Source organism: Symphalangus syndactylus, chromosome 15, assembly GCF_028878055.3.
Source record: "Symphalangus syndactylus isolate Jambi chromosome 15, NHGRI_mSymSyn1-v2.1_pri, whole genome shotgun sequence".
Lineage (NCBI taxonomy): Eukaryota > Metazoa > Chordata > Mammalia > Primates > Hylobatidae > Symphalangus > Symphalangus syndactylus.
In genome coordinates this window covers 18007443-18021387 of record NC_072437.2, presented here as the reverse complement: position 1 = coordinate 18021387, position 13945 = coordinate 18007443, and the positions used below count along the sequence as shown (strand labels likewise).

Genomic DNA, 13945 nt, shown 5'->3' with positions numbered 1-13945 from the left:
CCAGCCCACCAGTCTGCCCCCTCCCACTGCCCAGAAAGAAACCCCCTGCTGCCCAAAGCTCACCCATCACATAGGAACTGGTCAAGTTCCACCTCTTCCACAAAATGCCCCCTTTCCTCTTAAATACCTAAATAGCTACAGCATTTGTCATCTGTATTTTATACTCAGTCACATATTTCACTGAAATGTTTTTGCTTCTCTGCATGAGTAACTAACCTGGGAATTATCTGAGGCCAATGACCATGTAGTATTACTTCTCTCTATCTATAAGTATCACTTAACTCATAGTGCTCATCATGGTGTTTGCTTATACAAATTGCCTAATGGGTACTTGTTAAATGTGTCCATGAATGTCGTAACTTCCATCAACCCACTATTTGTGGTACGCAAAAAAATGCTCAGTAAGTCCATATTGATTAATGAATTATTTCACTGTTGAGTCAGTAATTGTTTGCAGTATTACAACAAAAGACTGTGACCCTAATCCAGTACTAGTTATTTAAAATAAATAATATTTAATAAGTGTCAAAGGCACTTTGTATAATTCTATAGGAGCCACACTATGGACTAATCCCTGGGATTCATTTCTAAAGAAGGCAAACATTTTCCTTATTCTCTCAAGCCTAGTGAGAAAACATTGCATCCCTGGTCACTCCCTCCCTATGTTTGACACATACTTGACAATAGTTGTGATATTTGAGCTTTAATAGTCATGGGGTAGGGGGAGCGGGGGAGGGATAGCATTAGGAGATCTACCTAATGTAAACGACGAGTTAATGGATGCAGCACATCAACATGGAACATGTATACATACGTAACAAACCTGCATGTTGTGCACATGTACCCTAGAACTTAAAGTATAATAAAAAAAGAACAAACAGAAAACAAAACAATATTTCAGAAAAAAAATAGTGATAGCAATTAGGAAGAAGGCTAGTAACTCAAGGCTACAGTCCCTGGCTTTGGTTTTGCTTTGACCATTCTGTAAATATGTATGTACACAGCATGCTTCCATGTACTGCATTTGGTGTAATACTAAGACAATGAAATTAAATGTGACTGGAGATTAAATAGCAGAGCCACCTTAGTTTATGACATTATTTGGATATCATCACTATAATCACTATGAACATATCTGTTTCCTAGTAAACAGAACTTATCTGTTTAAAAGGTAGACATGCAATTTAGGGGATAATTCTTTCTGAAAACATCTCTATTAATGCCATGCCTTCTTTTCTTCTCCTCTGCAAAATGTTTTCGACTTGTGTTTTATTTAAATTTCAGACCACAATAGTAGGGCAGATCACATAGTAACTTATATCTCCACAATGAGAAAATACCTTAGTTGATCAAATTTCTAATACTGAATGTTTAATTTTTAAATGTTCTTGTTTTTAATCTAAAAGGCCGAAGAAGACCTAATAAATCATATGAAATTTTAAAAGTGAAAGATAAAATGTATGCAGACAATATTATTCCATTTACTTCCATGCTAAACCCCTTACTTTATTACAGACTTAACTTTGGGGGGATAAGCCTCTGGCCACTGGAGTCCAACTTTTTACCTTTGTCTTCCCACTACCTAAGCACAGCAGAAACTCTCTAATCGTCTTGTTATTCCAAACATCAGATGCAGTGCCTGGCACACAGTAGGCATTCAGTAGTTGTTTGTTCAATAAATAAATGAGAATCTTTCGAAGCCACACAAATGAACTAATATCTTTTGAGGATGAATGATAAAAAGCATTTGCATCAGAGAATAAAGTAATCTTTGAAGCTGGATCTCTCTAAGAGTCTAAAAATTCAAAGGCTCTTCTACATGACCATGACAGTTTATTTTATATCAATACTACTTTGAAACAATGACTTCATTTTATCTAGCTTTTTTATTTTCCTCAATCATAATCAGAAAAGGCTAATAAAGTGGTCATGTTTATGTAATATTGCAAACTAAAGTCTATTGCAAACTGGTGAAAACAACTTGTCACAACTGACAAATAATGTGAGCCTTATTCTCACATATCCTGTTATTCACAATAATTAACAGAAAAACTGGTTCAAAGATCTAACTTTGTATTAATTCTAAGTGCAGTATAAGCGATTTACTTTTTTACTATTCCATAATAATATTCATAGAATTAAAACAAAACAAGTACTTTGACTCTCTCAGAAGAAAAATATTATTCCCATAAGTTTTAAATAGTCCTTTCATGACAGAAAAGTATCCACTTTTTGCTTATTTGTGGAGTAAAATACATTTCCTATATTTTTATATAACTATACAGCTGATGTCCTTTCTCATTTTTTTAAATTTATTTTAATTTTTTTTTTTTTTATTTTTGAGATGGAGTCTCACTCTGTCACCCAGGCTGGAGTACAGCGGCAAGATCTCAGCTCACTGCAACCTCTGCCTCCTAGATTCAAGCAATTCTTCTGCCTCAGCCTCCCGAGTAGCTGAGGTTACAGGCGCCCGCCACAATGTACAGCTAATTTTTATATTTTTAGTAGAGATGGGGTTTCACCATGTTGGCCAGTCTGGTCTCAAACTCCTAACCTCAAGTGATCCACCTGCCTTGGCCTCCCAACATGCTGGGATTACAGGCATGAGCCACCACTCCTCACCCTCTTTTCTCATTTTTAAAAGCTTGTATCCTTCAACATTTTTCTCTATATTCTGTAAATTTGTCAGGTTTTTTTTTTTTCAATTGGAGTACCAATAAATGCCAAGGTTAGCCAATGAAAGCCTGGGCATTATAGGATGTCACTAAATTGATTTCTTGACCCTTTGCCTTACAACACCTTCAACATCAGAGAAGTAGGGATTCAGTCAGAAACTCCTCAACACTTAGTATTACTAGAATTATGTTACCAATTACAATTTGTTCATCACTCCTTGAGTGTGGTCTCTTGTGAGCCCTGTAAAGAATTAAACAAAAAGTGATGAAGGTTTTAATTCCACCGTGGGTCTGCTTGCCATCACTATATTTCTAGATCTCATTATACACATTCATACATTTATACACCATTCATTCCCAGCATTTCCCACATGCTTACTTTTAATGGTGTGATAATCTGATTAATGGCTTTCTAGCCCATTAGAAAACCCATTGAAACTTTTTCAGTAAAGAGCTAAAATTAAATATTTTAGGCTTTGTGCACCAAAAGTTATTTGATGTAACTACTCAAGTTGGACATTATAACATGAAAACCATCATAGGCAATATGTAAAAGAATAAGGATGGCTACGTTCTGATAAAATTTTACTTCGGTGTCTGTACACCTAAATTAAATTCACATAATTTTTTACATGACACAAAATACTAGTCTTCTTTTGGTGTTTTTCAGTCTTAGCTTGAGGGTCATACAAAAACCAGTAGGAGGTAGGTTCAGCTTGCAGATCGTAGTTTGCTGACCCCTGCATTAGACTTTCAGACCCATAAGAAGAGATTCTGTGTCTTATCTTAATTTGCCAACATAGGTCCAGGCCTTAGACAATGCTCTATACATTGTACATGCTCAACACATGCTTAGAGGATGAATCACTGCTGAATAATGTATGGTTCTCTTAATACCACGGTTACCTTGTTTGTGTGTGAATGATTTTTTTGCTCTCTCTCTCTCTCTACCCCCCCTCCCTCCCTCCCTCTCCTCTCTCTGCCTTTCTCTCTTTCTCTCTAAGATTCCAGTGAAGTCAGAACATGGTAGCCTTAGGGAGTTATTCTATTCTTAAAGGGTTATTCTTACTTTAAAGGGTAAGTTATTTCTATTAAGTTGTGGATATTTAGAAAGAGACTTAGTTTTCAAAGAAGAGCTCAGTTAAATAACAAATGGTACAATGAACGGAATGATTATGTCCCTCCAAAATTCACATGTTGACAGTCTAATCCCCAAGGTAATGGGATTACGAAGTGAGATTTTTGGGAGGTGCTTAGGTCATGAGAGTGAAGCCCTCACAAATGGGATTAGTGCCTTTATAAAGGAAACAGACAGCTCTCTTGTCCCTTCTACCACCTGAGGAAGCAAGGAGAAGGCACTGTCTAAGAGCCAGAGTATGAGCCCTCACCAGACACCCACCCTGCCAGTGCCTGGATATTGGACATCCCAGCTTCCAGAACTGGACAATAAATTTCTGTTTAGATTATAAGCTACCCATCTTAGTGTATGTTTTATAGCAGCCTGAGCAGACTAAGACAAATGGTAATAAGCCACATAGCACATTATCAAAATTATCACTGCTACCTTCCTGGAGTAGCCTGAGTGTAATAGTCAACAGTCTCCTAAGATTGAGAGAAACATATCTTTGGCTCTCTGGACCTGATCTACTTTGTTCTGGTGCCAACTACCAACTTTTCCATTAAATTCTAGTGCTGTGCCTGAGCCCAGCGCCAATGTAGCATTGTGTCCTTCTGCATATGCAAGACTTGGCTGTGGTCTTCAGCTTTATTCTGGAGTGAGTGATAGGGTACAGCCCTGAGCTAGGTCCAGGGCTACTGTCACTCCTACCAGAGCAGATTTATTGCTGCGTCCCTCCACAATCCTTAAAATCACATAGTCATTTTCACCCTACGCAGTTGTCACCAGCCCTTGTCACAGCTAAAATGCCTACAAAATGACATACCAGCAGCAAAGGATAACTCTGTCTTTGTGAGACCTACTCTATGGATCTATGCAAACCTATATAGTTTAAATTGTCCTTTAGGGGAGCATAAGATGTTGCAGAAACCAAGTACAAATTCTATAACCAATAATATTTTGAAAAACAATGTTATTCTTATTCACTTTGTATCACTTTCACATAAAAAGAAAAAATCAAAACAAAGAGAGAGTTAAAATGGAGCAATAGTATTTTATAGCTAGTAAGCTGCAAGTTTTCTTGTGCGTGACTCTAAAAGCAGTAAAAGGATGCTTTGCTAAAAAACATGATTGATATAAATTTTCTAACTTTTCAGCCACACGCTGTTGAAAATATTTCTACCAACGAACTCAAAACAATCTTATAAATTATCTACATTCCTTCATGAACCATCATTTACAAGTTACAATTAAGCCTTTTCTTCTTTTGAAATTGTCTTTATAAATATTACCCTGGGAATTTTATACATGGGGTTTGGTCCTACCTTCAGATTAGAGAAACTGTATTTTGAGTTTTGAGTAGAAGGCAGAGAGGAACTCGCTAACATGTTCATAGGATTTGGGAGGAAAAAAAGTCTAGAAGCTTTCACAGTGGTGCTAGAAGAAGCTTAAAGGAGTGTATTCCTTCCCTGTGTCAAGAATGTGTTCTCTATTCACCAAAGTAAATAAATAACTGCATAGGTATAAATTAAAATAGATGGATCAATACATAACATTTTTTAGAACCAGAAAAATCAGCATCCATCAAGCTGAGAGTCCCCATACAATACCATACTGTGGGGTGTGCTATACTGAGGAAACCAAGGAAAGAATGTTAAAGGCTTGACTGGAATAAAATCAGATCCTAAGAATAAGGCTGGCAAAAAAGACAGAGCTCACAGCCCAGCAGCTACGTACACCTGAAAGGATTCAACAGGTCCCAGGAAGGTGTCTGCACCTCTGCCCTGACTCCTCCAAAGCTCTGGTTTGTACCACCTCAAAGGGGAGGTGGGGCCCTACTACCTGGGGTCCTATCACCTATTGTAGGACCCCAGGCCGACCCTCCTGCTTGCCCACATGGTGCCTGTGGTGCCTACTTGGACTTAAAGAACAAAACTTGGAAGCATTTAAAGGATAAGAGAAATGCTTGAGACTCACTGCAGTGAGTCAGCACATTAATGCTGACTCCACAGTTATCTGGATTAGAGCCGGCCTTGTCTGTGACCTGGACTCTCACTTTGCCCAGTCCCAAGTGCTTGCAGAATGGCTGGCTGGCCGGAGCCCCTGCCAATTTGTCCTTCTGGCTTGCATTTCATTATTTAACATAAACCAGGAGTCAGTACTAAACCAGCCTTCTAGTTCTCATATCTTTCATCATCCCAGAAATTGACAAAAACTGACAGAGTTGAGAGGATGTCTGATTTCACCTGCCAAATATTTCCTAACTTATACTCTATAGCAAAAAAAAAAAAAAAAAATGACAATTTCAAAGTATTTTCAAAGCAGAAGATTTTAATGTATTGTTATTCTTGAGGATAAACCTTTCAGGATATTATCTTCCAGAATTTCTGATGTAACAGGAAAGAGTAAGATCAGTATCTGAAGCAGTTTCCACAGATAAGACTAGATCATTATATTTTTTAAAGATATGTACATGGACATCAGCTTGTTCTGGGCTCTCGTATATATTTACTAGAGTGTCAGACACCTACCAAGTGCTTAATAAGTATGAATTCTTAGCTTTTCCTTCAGGGTTTTGGGTAAGCCTTTACAATTTCCAAGTCAAAGTCAGCAAAACGTTATATATCAAACAAAAGAAACCACCTCACCTACAATAATGGGCCTGAGACTCAGCAGGATGAGAAATATCTTTTTATGAATACGGTTTTTAAAATAGGGAGCCACCCCACATAATAAACAGCAGGACAGGTCACGTATTAGACAGCAATGAATGCCAGTGGGTGGTTTTGGCGTCTCTTTTGAACACAGTGGGCCATAGCCATGGTCCTCATTTCTTTCTAATTCGCATATGTGACATCTGGACCTCTCTATTAGCCTGACTCAGCACTTTGTGCAGGAACCACAGATTTAAAGAGACCGTGGTATGTATTCATAAGGCTGAACTGAGGATCACATCTGCACAACTCCACCAGCCCTTTGCTCAAAGTCTCTCCAGGATCGATGATTAAGGAAAGCAAGATGATTGACAGGCAGTACTAAAAGGATTAGCAAATCGCAGCTCCCTTCTCACCACCCCACTGTCTGTCCATCTCTGGTATCCATTCCTTCCCCTCACCTCCCAACTAACAGGTTCTGTGTTTCTTCCCCTAGAGAAGATGATGAAAGCAAGAGATCAGGTATTCAAAATTGCCATGAAGGCTCTCTCTTCCTTCCCATGCCATCCCTGGCATCTTGTCAGTTGGCTTCCAAGTTTCAACATTCACTTTGTAAAATAAATTAATTTATATGAAATTTGCTGATAGATGCAGGCTCAGCACTCTCAACACTAGAAAATGACAAATCTTCCTGATGGAATTTGTCTTTTAATTGTCTTCCCTTGGAGAATACATATTTTCACTCTCCCTATTGCTACCATGGGTACTGCATTTGTCTTGATCAGCATAGTAACATAAAGAGGCCATAGAGAAGGCATATGGCTGGCTGCACTTTTCATTTCCTGGTTCTCTGTTGACAGTATTGCTTATTTCCAGATGGATAAATGGTTTGCACCTTAATGTAATCAAAGACAAAAAAAGATGCCACTTGAAAAACATTTGGGAAAAGAGAAAAGAAGGGGAAAATAGGCCTCTGAGGCAGTATCTATAATGTGGTACTGAATTTCACTCTGTCTTCACAAACAATAAACCTCATGTTTTATAACATTTTACTGAAGCCTTATTTTCTAATAAATCCCCTTTTGTTTTGATTCTTGTTGCTGTATAATAAGCAAAAAAGAAAAGAACAATGGCTGGAAATTCTGTCTGTGTGATTTGAAGTGCTCTCACTTGCATGCTGAGAAGTGTTATAACGAATATTTTTGGCATCAGCTGATGATAGCAGCTTGGTACTAGCAGCACTTGATTCAGAATGTCATATGATACAATAATACACAAATTGAGTGCACAGAGGGGGAAAAATCGTGCAACCTGTCATAGGTACAGCAATATTCCATGAGTATTCGGGGCTGGAGAGGTAGAAGTAGAAACCTGACATATGAAATATGAAAAAAATGAACAAACACTTAACATCCACAAATACCAAGCAAAAATTAACAAATGAAACATAGCAGTTGTTATGCAATCATAATACAAGAGGCTTCTCTAGTCAAAATCTTATGGCATAAATCTATGAATGATCTGCTACAACTAAAGTACTCAAGTCAATGGGAAAACATATTTATTCAAATAAAATGTCTTTTCTATGACTTTTTAACAATTAATTTTCTTAAAATAACAGGCCTTGTATCCATTGCTTAATCTTCATCTTCCACTGTTTTTTTCTAGAAGACTGTTTGGTCCAAAAAAAAAAAAAACACACACACACACATCCTGAATGATTAGGAAAACTACTAGGACTGCTTTATTAAAAAAAAATATTTAATATTAGCAAGGAATTTATTTCATGTTATCTCTAAAAATAAATACATTCTAAATATTAACTCCAGGGGCATTCTTTTAACCCCATGGCATCCCCTTGGCTTGAACTCTGTCACTTGTGTTTGAATATTTGAGTGGTTGCTGGGACTAGATTGTCAATTTCTGTTTGCCCTCCCCTCCTTTCTTATTTCCACTATTTCTCCAGTGGTCAAAATAGCTATTTCCTTCTGATAATATTAGTGAAATTTTTCTAGTTTCACTTTTCCCTAGTCTATATAGTTAGACTGCCATTGTCCAAGTTCTGGCTCCCTCAGAACCATCTGTGTGACCTTTATCAAAAGATGGCTCTCTAAGAGCCTCAGTTTCCTGATCTACCTCCTGAGGTTACCATGAGGACTACATGAGTTACAACAGCACTTAGAACAACGTCTGGCACGGAGTAAGCTCTGTGTTAATGTTCTCAACTTGAAAATTGAAGTGATTTCATTGTGAATGCTATTATTCAAAATATTTTAAAATATCTACTTTGATTTTTCTCCCATCAGTTTATGGATTAGTTTAGTTTAAGTAATTGGTATGATTATTTTAAGTTGGCCACCCATAGGAGTTTAAAACCAGAAAGAACCATAAAAATCATGTTGTCCAACTTCTACAGGAGGTTCTTCATCATTATGATTATCACCAGGCATTTGTTACTCAGCTAGTTATACTTCTCACGGATTCTGGTGCCACTGGAGTGCATTTTTATCTAAGCTTGGGGCACGGAGATGTTCTCAACAGTATCTAAAAATTCACTTTCGTCTCTGTCCCTCTCATCAACATCTTCTGAACAGTAAGGATCTTCACTCCACCATGCACTGTGATATCTAATGGTTTGTGGTGTAGGCAGAGGATTCCTAGTTACTCTAGACTTTTCCTTGCCCCTTAGCAGCCTTAATTTTTTTCTTGTCCTTTGACTTGTACAGTACGGTGTAGTTTGTGATACCTTTGCACAATTATTACACAATGGATCCTAAAACCAACTTTCTAAAGGTCAGTGAAGCAGGCATAATTATTCCCTCATTCTCCCTCAGGGCACTGAGAATCAAAGGCTAGGATCTTGCCTGAGATTACAGAATTAGAAGTACCAGAGAGAAACATAAAGTCCAAGTCTTAGGATTTTCTCTCCAAAGATTTTTTCACAGCACCACACTGCTTCTCCCCAAAACACATTGCTTCATGCAACCATATTAGTAGAAGCAAATACCTCAGCAATGGGCAGAGACCAAGAAAATGACAGAAACGATAAAATAATGTCTGAATGGGCAGTAAAATATTTACACCATTCAGCAGCTCTGGGTCAAGTTCACACTGAGGCCATCCAGATGATGCAGAGATTGAGAAAATAGATTCCTGAGTTCCCTATCCATCCAAAATGGAGATGAAAAATAAAGTCCCTTTGAACTACAGAAGAAAAAAACAGAAGAATTGGCCTCAGTCATTTTGCTCCTTAATGTTGGTTATGTAGGACCGAGTTTGCATTGTCAGGACCACTGTTGCTGTTCCTTTTGGAAGGTTAGAAAACCACTGTTATTTAAGTAAGGTAAGTATATTTCAACTCTACAATTAAAAGTTTTTGCATCCCCTTCAGATATTTAGGTAAAATGAAGTTAGTGTGACATTTCTCATCATGTCTCCCAGGCCCACAAAGACAACAGATGGTCTCTGAGTTCTAGAGATCTCTTTGTGTTCTATATTAAAATGTTTTCCAATAGATTGACATAGTGTAGGAGTCTGGCTCTTCATTAAAAAATTGTTTCTTAGGTTTTCTGCAAATTCTTCTGGAAAGTATAAGATTTTGAGTTATCGTGGTTTGCATCTTGGTGCACAAAACCCCTCTGCACACCGTATTGGAATCACTTTGCATTTTGGGGGTGGTCTGCAGAATAGGGCAATGGACTTATGGACACTTGATTGGCCTTGATAATCCCTGATGTACTGCAAGGCAATCAGCAACTAAATTTTTGCCAAGTGCACTTAAGAGTAATAAGAAAAATTAAAATGTCATCGAAATGCTAACCACAGATTCAACTAAAACTGAACCAAAGAATGGCATCTTTAGTCTTGAGCCTGAAGACCTAAATCATACAACTATAGAAGCACAATTGTGCATCCATAGTGCTCCATCTCTCCTTCCAAACCACTTCCTCCAGAAAAGCAGCTTTGGAGACTGTCTTTACTTCAGTTAGATGCTAAAGCTCAAGAAATGTGAAACAACCCAGGGAAACTAGAATTCAGCAGCAGTGCTAAGACAAAATTAAGTGCACTCCTTTCAGCTATTCATGAAGTCCTCATAAAGAGGCCAAACTGTTGCATTCTATCACGGAGAGAACATAGCTGAAATAATTTACATGTTCCCATTTTAGTGTAGTAAATCACCCCAGCATAAAAATCACACAAATATAGCAGAAGTTATCTTACCCATGATCTACCTACTAGAATCATTTAATCAACAACAACAAAAAAATAAAAGTAACTTTACAGTGGAATAACATGACTATGCTAGCTCAGACAGGTGCTCAAAGTCAACATCAATGGTGATAACTCATACTGATAGTATTGGTGGATAACCTTCATATGATGGGAGAAGGTGGCATTTTACCTCGGATTTCCCTCCCCCCAGAACCCATAATACTCTTCTAAACATGAAGAAAATATCAGACAAATTCAAATTGAGGAACATTCTACAAAATACTTGAACCAAAGCTCTTCAAACTGTTCAGGCCATCAAAAACAGGGAAAGTTTGCAAAGTTGTCACAGTCTAGAGGACCCCTAAAAAGACAGACAACTCAATGTAACATGGTATCTTATAGGGGATCCTGGAACAGGAAAAGGACATTAGGTAGAAACTAATGAAATCCTAGTAAATTGTGGGCTTTAGTTAATAATAATGTATCAATATTGATTCATTAGTAGTTATGACAAACGCAGCATACTTACATAAGAGGCTATGTAAGAGGAAGCTGGGTGTGGGATATAATGAGAACTCTGTACTTTCTCTGCAACTTTTCTGTAAACCTAAAACTATTCTGAAATAAAAGATTTATTACAAATAAAAAAGGGCATAGGGGTTCATGCTTATAATCCCAGCACTTTGGGAGGCTGAGGCGGGAGGACTGCTTTAGCCCAGGAGTTTGAGACCAGTCTGGGCAATACGGCAAGATCCTACCTCTATAAAAAAAAAAAAAGAATCAAAAAATTAGCAGGGCATGGTGGTGTGCATCTGCAGTCCCAGCTACTTGGGAAGCTGAGGTGGGAGGATGGCTTGATCCCAGGAAGTCACTAATGACTGCATTACTAAATGAACCAAAACTATTTTTTATCTCTTCTGTTTTACAAATCAATGTGATGGTGCCCGTGGAAAGCTGGCCACAGTGGCTGGGATGCCCTCACAGAATGTCCATGCAGGGAAGTTCTCGTCTCAACAACACATGGCCGTAATTTTGTTTATACACATTGTACTGTTGCAGTGTAAGAATTTTTGAAATCACAAGTATAATTGCAAAAGACAGTTATTTCTATGAAAAATAGATTGGATAATTTGGCAAAATCTGGTAGAGGCAAATGTCTAAGAATATTTATTTAAGTATATGTGTTCTCATGCCATAAATGATTGAGGAAAGAAAAAAGTCATGAAAATCAAGAAGGATGCTGCACTCAGCTTGCTTATGTTCTTCAAGTTCTGCTCCACTTAAAAACACCAAAATTAGAAATCATAGATCGTAGGTGTGATTTCTGCAGAAACTCAGATCAGTTCAACCCTAATCAAAGAACACACGGTGGAGCTATCTCAAAGTACTGATGAATGAGCATTTATATATTTAATATAAAATAAAATGTTCAAGGCATGTGTGGATCATTTTTAATAATTGTCCTGTTTTACTCCCTATTTTTGTTAATTTATCTTTTCAGTTGCTCCTGATCCCAAATGACTAACGAAGACATTATATTGAAGGTGATTTTTCATTTTACCTTTTATGTGTTAGTATTTTACAGTATGTCTTTTACCATATTTCCTTTATTTGGTAAGTTCCGGTTTTTATTTTGCACTGTTTTATAATAAATGTGTTGTGCACTTCTGTCACCTTTTTTCCCTGGCGGACTCTAGAAACAAGAGTGATTGCCTAATTATACTGTGCTGCTTATAAGAAGCAAATTAGTTAAGTGGCTTCTTAGATGAACAGTGCAAAGTGCCGAGCGCGGTGGCTCAAGCCTGTAATCCCAGCACTTTGGGAGGCCGAGGCGGGCGGATCACGAGGTCAGGAGATCGAGACCATCCTGGCTAACACGGTGAAACCCCGTCTCTACTAAAAATACAAAAAATTAGCCGGGCGTGTTGGCGGGCGCCTGTAGTCCCAGCTACTCGGGAGGCTGAGGCAGGAGAATGGCGTGAACCCGGGAGGCGGAGCTTGCAGTGAGCCGAGATCGCGCCACTGCACTCCAGCCTAGGGGACAGAGAAAGACTCCGTCTCAAAAAAAAAAAAAACAAAAAAAAAAAAAAAAAAAAGAAAGAAAGCTAGAGGAAAAATATCCCCAAGAACAAAAGAGCTTTAAAATATTGTTTTATTTTTTAAAAATCCAGTGTCTGAGAAAACATCATTTCTTCAAAATTAAGTGACTCTATTTTCTAAGAACTCTTAAGTAGGAGCGAAGATGAGAACTGAATAAATGTGATGTGCTTCTCTCTTGGCCTCTAGGTAATAAATTCTGCACTAGACAGATTACACTAGATGTGAATCTGTTTCTTATTTTATGCTGAGAGCAAGATCACTAAGACATACTTTACCTTCCTTAACAGAATCTATCTTTCTCAATGATGGTGATAAAGCAGTTTTTTCTACATTGGTCGAAAACTCATTCTAATCGAGGTTGAATAGTTCCGAGCCGTTAGAATTTTCTAAGCAAAAGAACAGCAAGATGCTCCAAGGATACAACGAATGAAATTCAATGGTTATTTACAAATTCAGCTGTTCAACAAAAACGAAAAGCTTCTTAAAAAATTAGGGTGGTTGAGTCTGAAGTATGGTTTGGAGAAGTGATTTTTTAAATAGTGTATTTATAAAAATATACTTGAGAAACCAATCCAGGGGAGTCAAAATGGATGCAACCAAATCTTAAGAACATAAAGCAGTGCAAACAGTCCAAAAGCAGTGCTTCTTAGGATTAAGCCATGTGCACATTTAAAGGTTAGGAGAATTTCAGCATGTGGCTTGGCTGGACCTTTTCTGTTTCCATTATGATCGTACTATTGTCAGAAATCCCAGCTAGCAAGCAGGCAAGAGATCAAGAGGAAAATCAAGCAGGAGTAGAACCACTGGGGCTGCCTGAATTTCTACCTGCACCTTTCCCGATTTAGGCAAGCGGACTTGGCTGGACAGCGGGAGGTGGAGAGGGAAAGGGATGGTGGCAGAAGGAAGGAGGAGGCCCCGGAAGCGAGGTCTCAGGATAGCATAGGCTCCCTGTTTCTTCTCCTTTCTTTGCTTCCTACAAGCATTAACCTTGAGACTAAAAGCACAATATGAGGAAATAAGCAAACAAGAAGAGGCACAGCACAGAAGAAATTCTCTAGGCCCTAGGAGGGTTAGACTTTTGAGAATACATCAACTTGGATAACACAAAATATGAGTAAAAACAAATATGAGAGAAAAACATATATGTAAACTAAACACAAAAATTGAATTGAACCATTAAAAGTTCA

At 37.9% G+C, this 13945-nt stretch overlaps 1 protein-coding gene and 1 long non-coding RNA gene across 6 annotated transcripts in view; both read right to left on the bottom strand.

Moving 5' to 3' along the window:
• Positions 1–13945, bottom strand: part of FGF14 (fibroblast growth factor 14) — a 693770-nt gene that overhangs the window by 570900 nt on the left and 108925 nt on the right. The window lies entirely within an intron of this gene.
• The window catches only part of LOC134732632 (uncharacterized), an 85787-nt gene continuing 74521 nt past the window's right edge, over positions 2680–13945 (bottom strand). Inside the window, exon 3 of the long non-coding RNA XR_010115973.1 lies at positions 2680–7817. This is a non-coding gene — a long non-coding RNA (uncharacterized lncRNA). The remainder of the gene's footprint in view (positions 7818–13945) is intronic.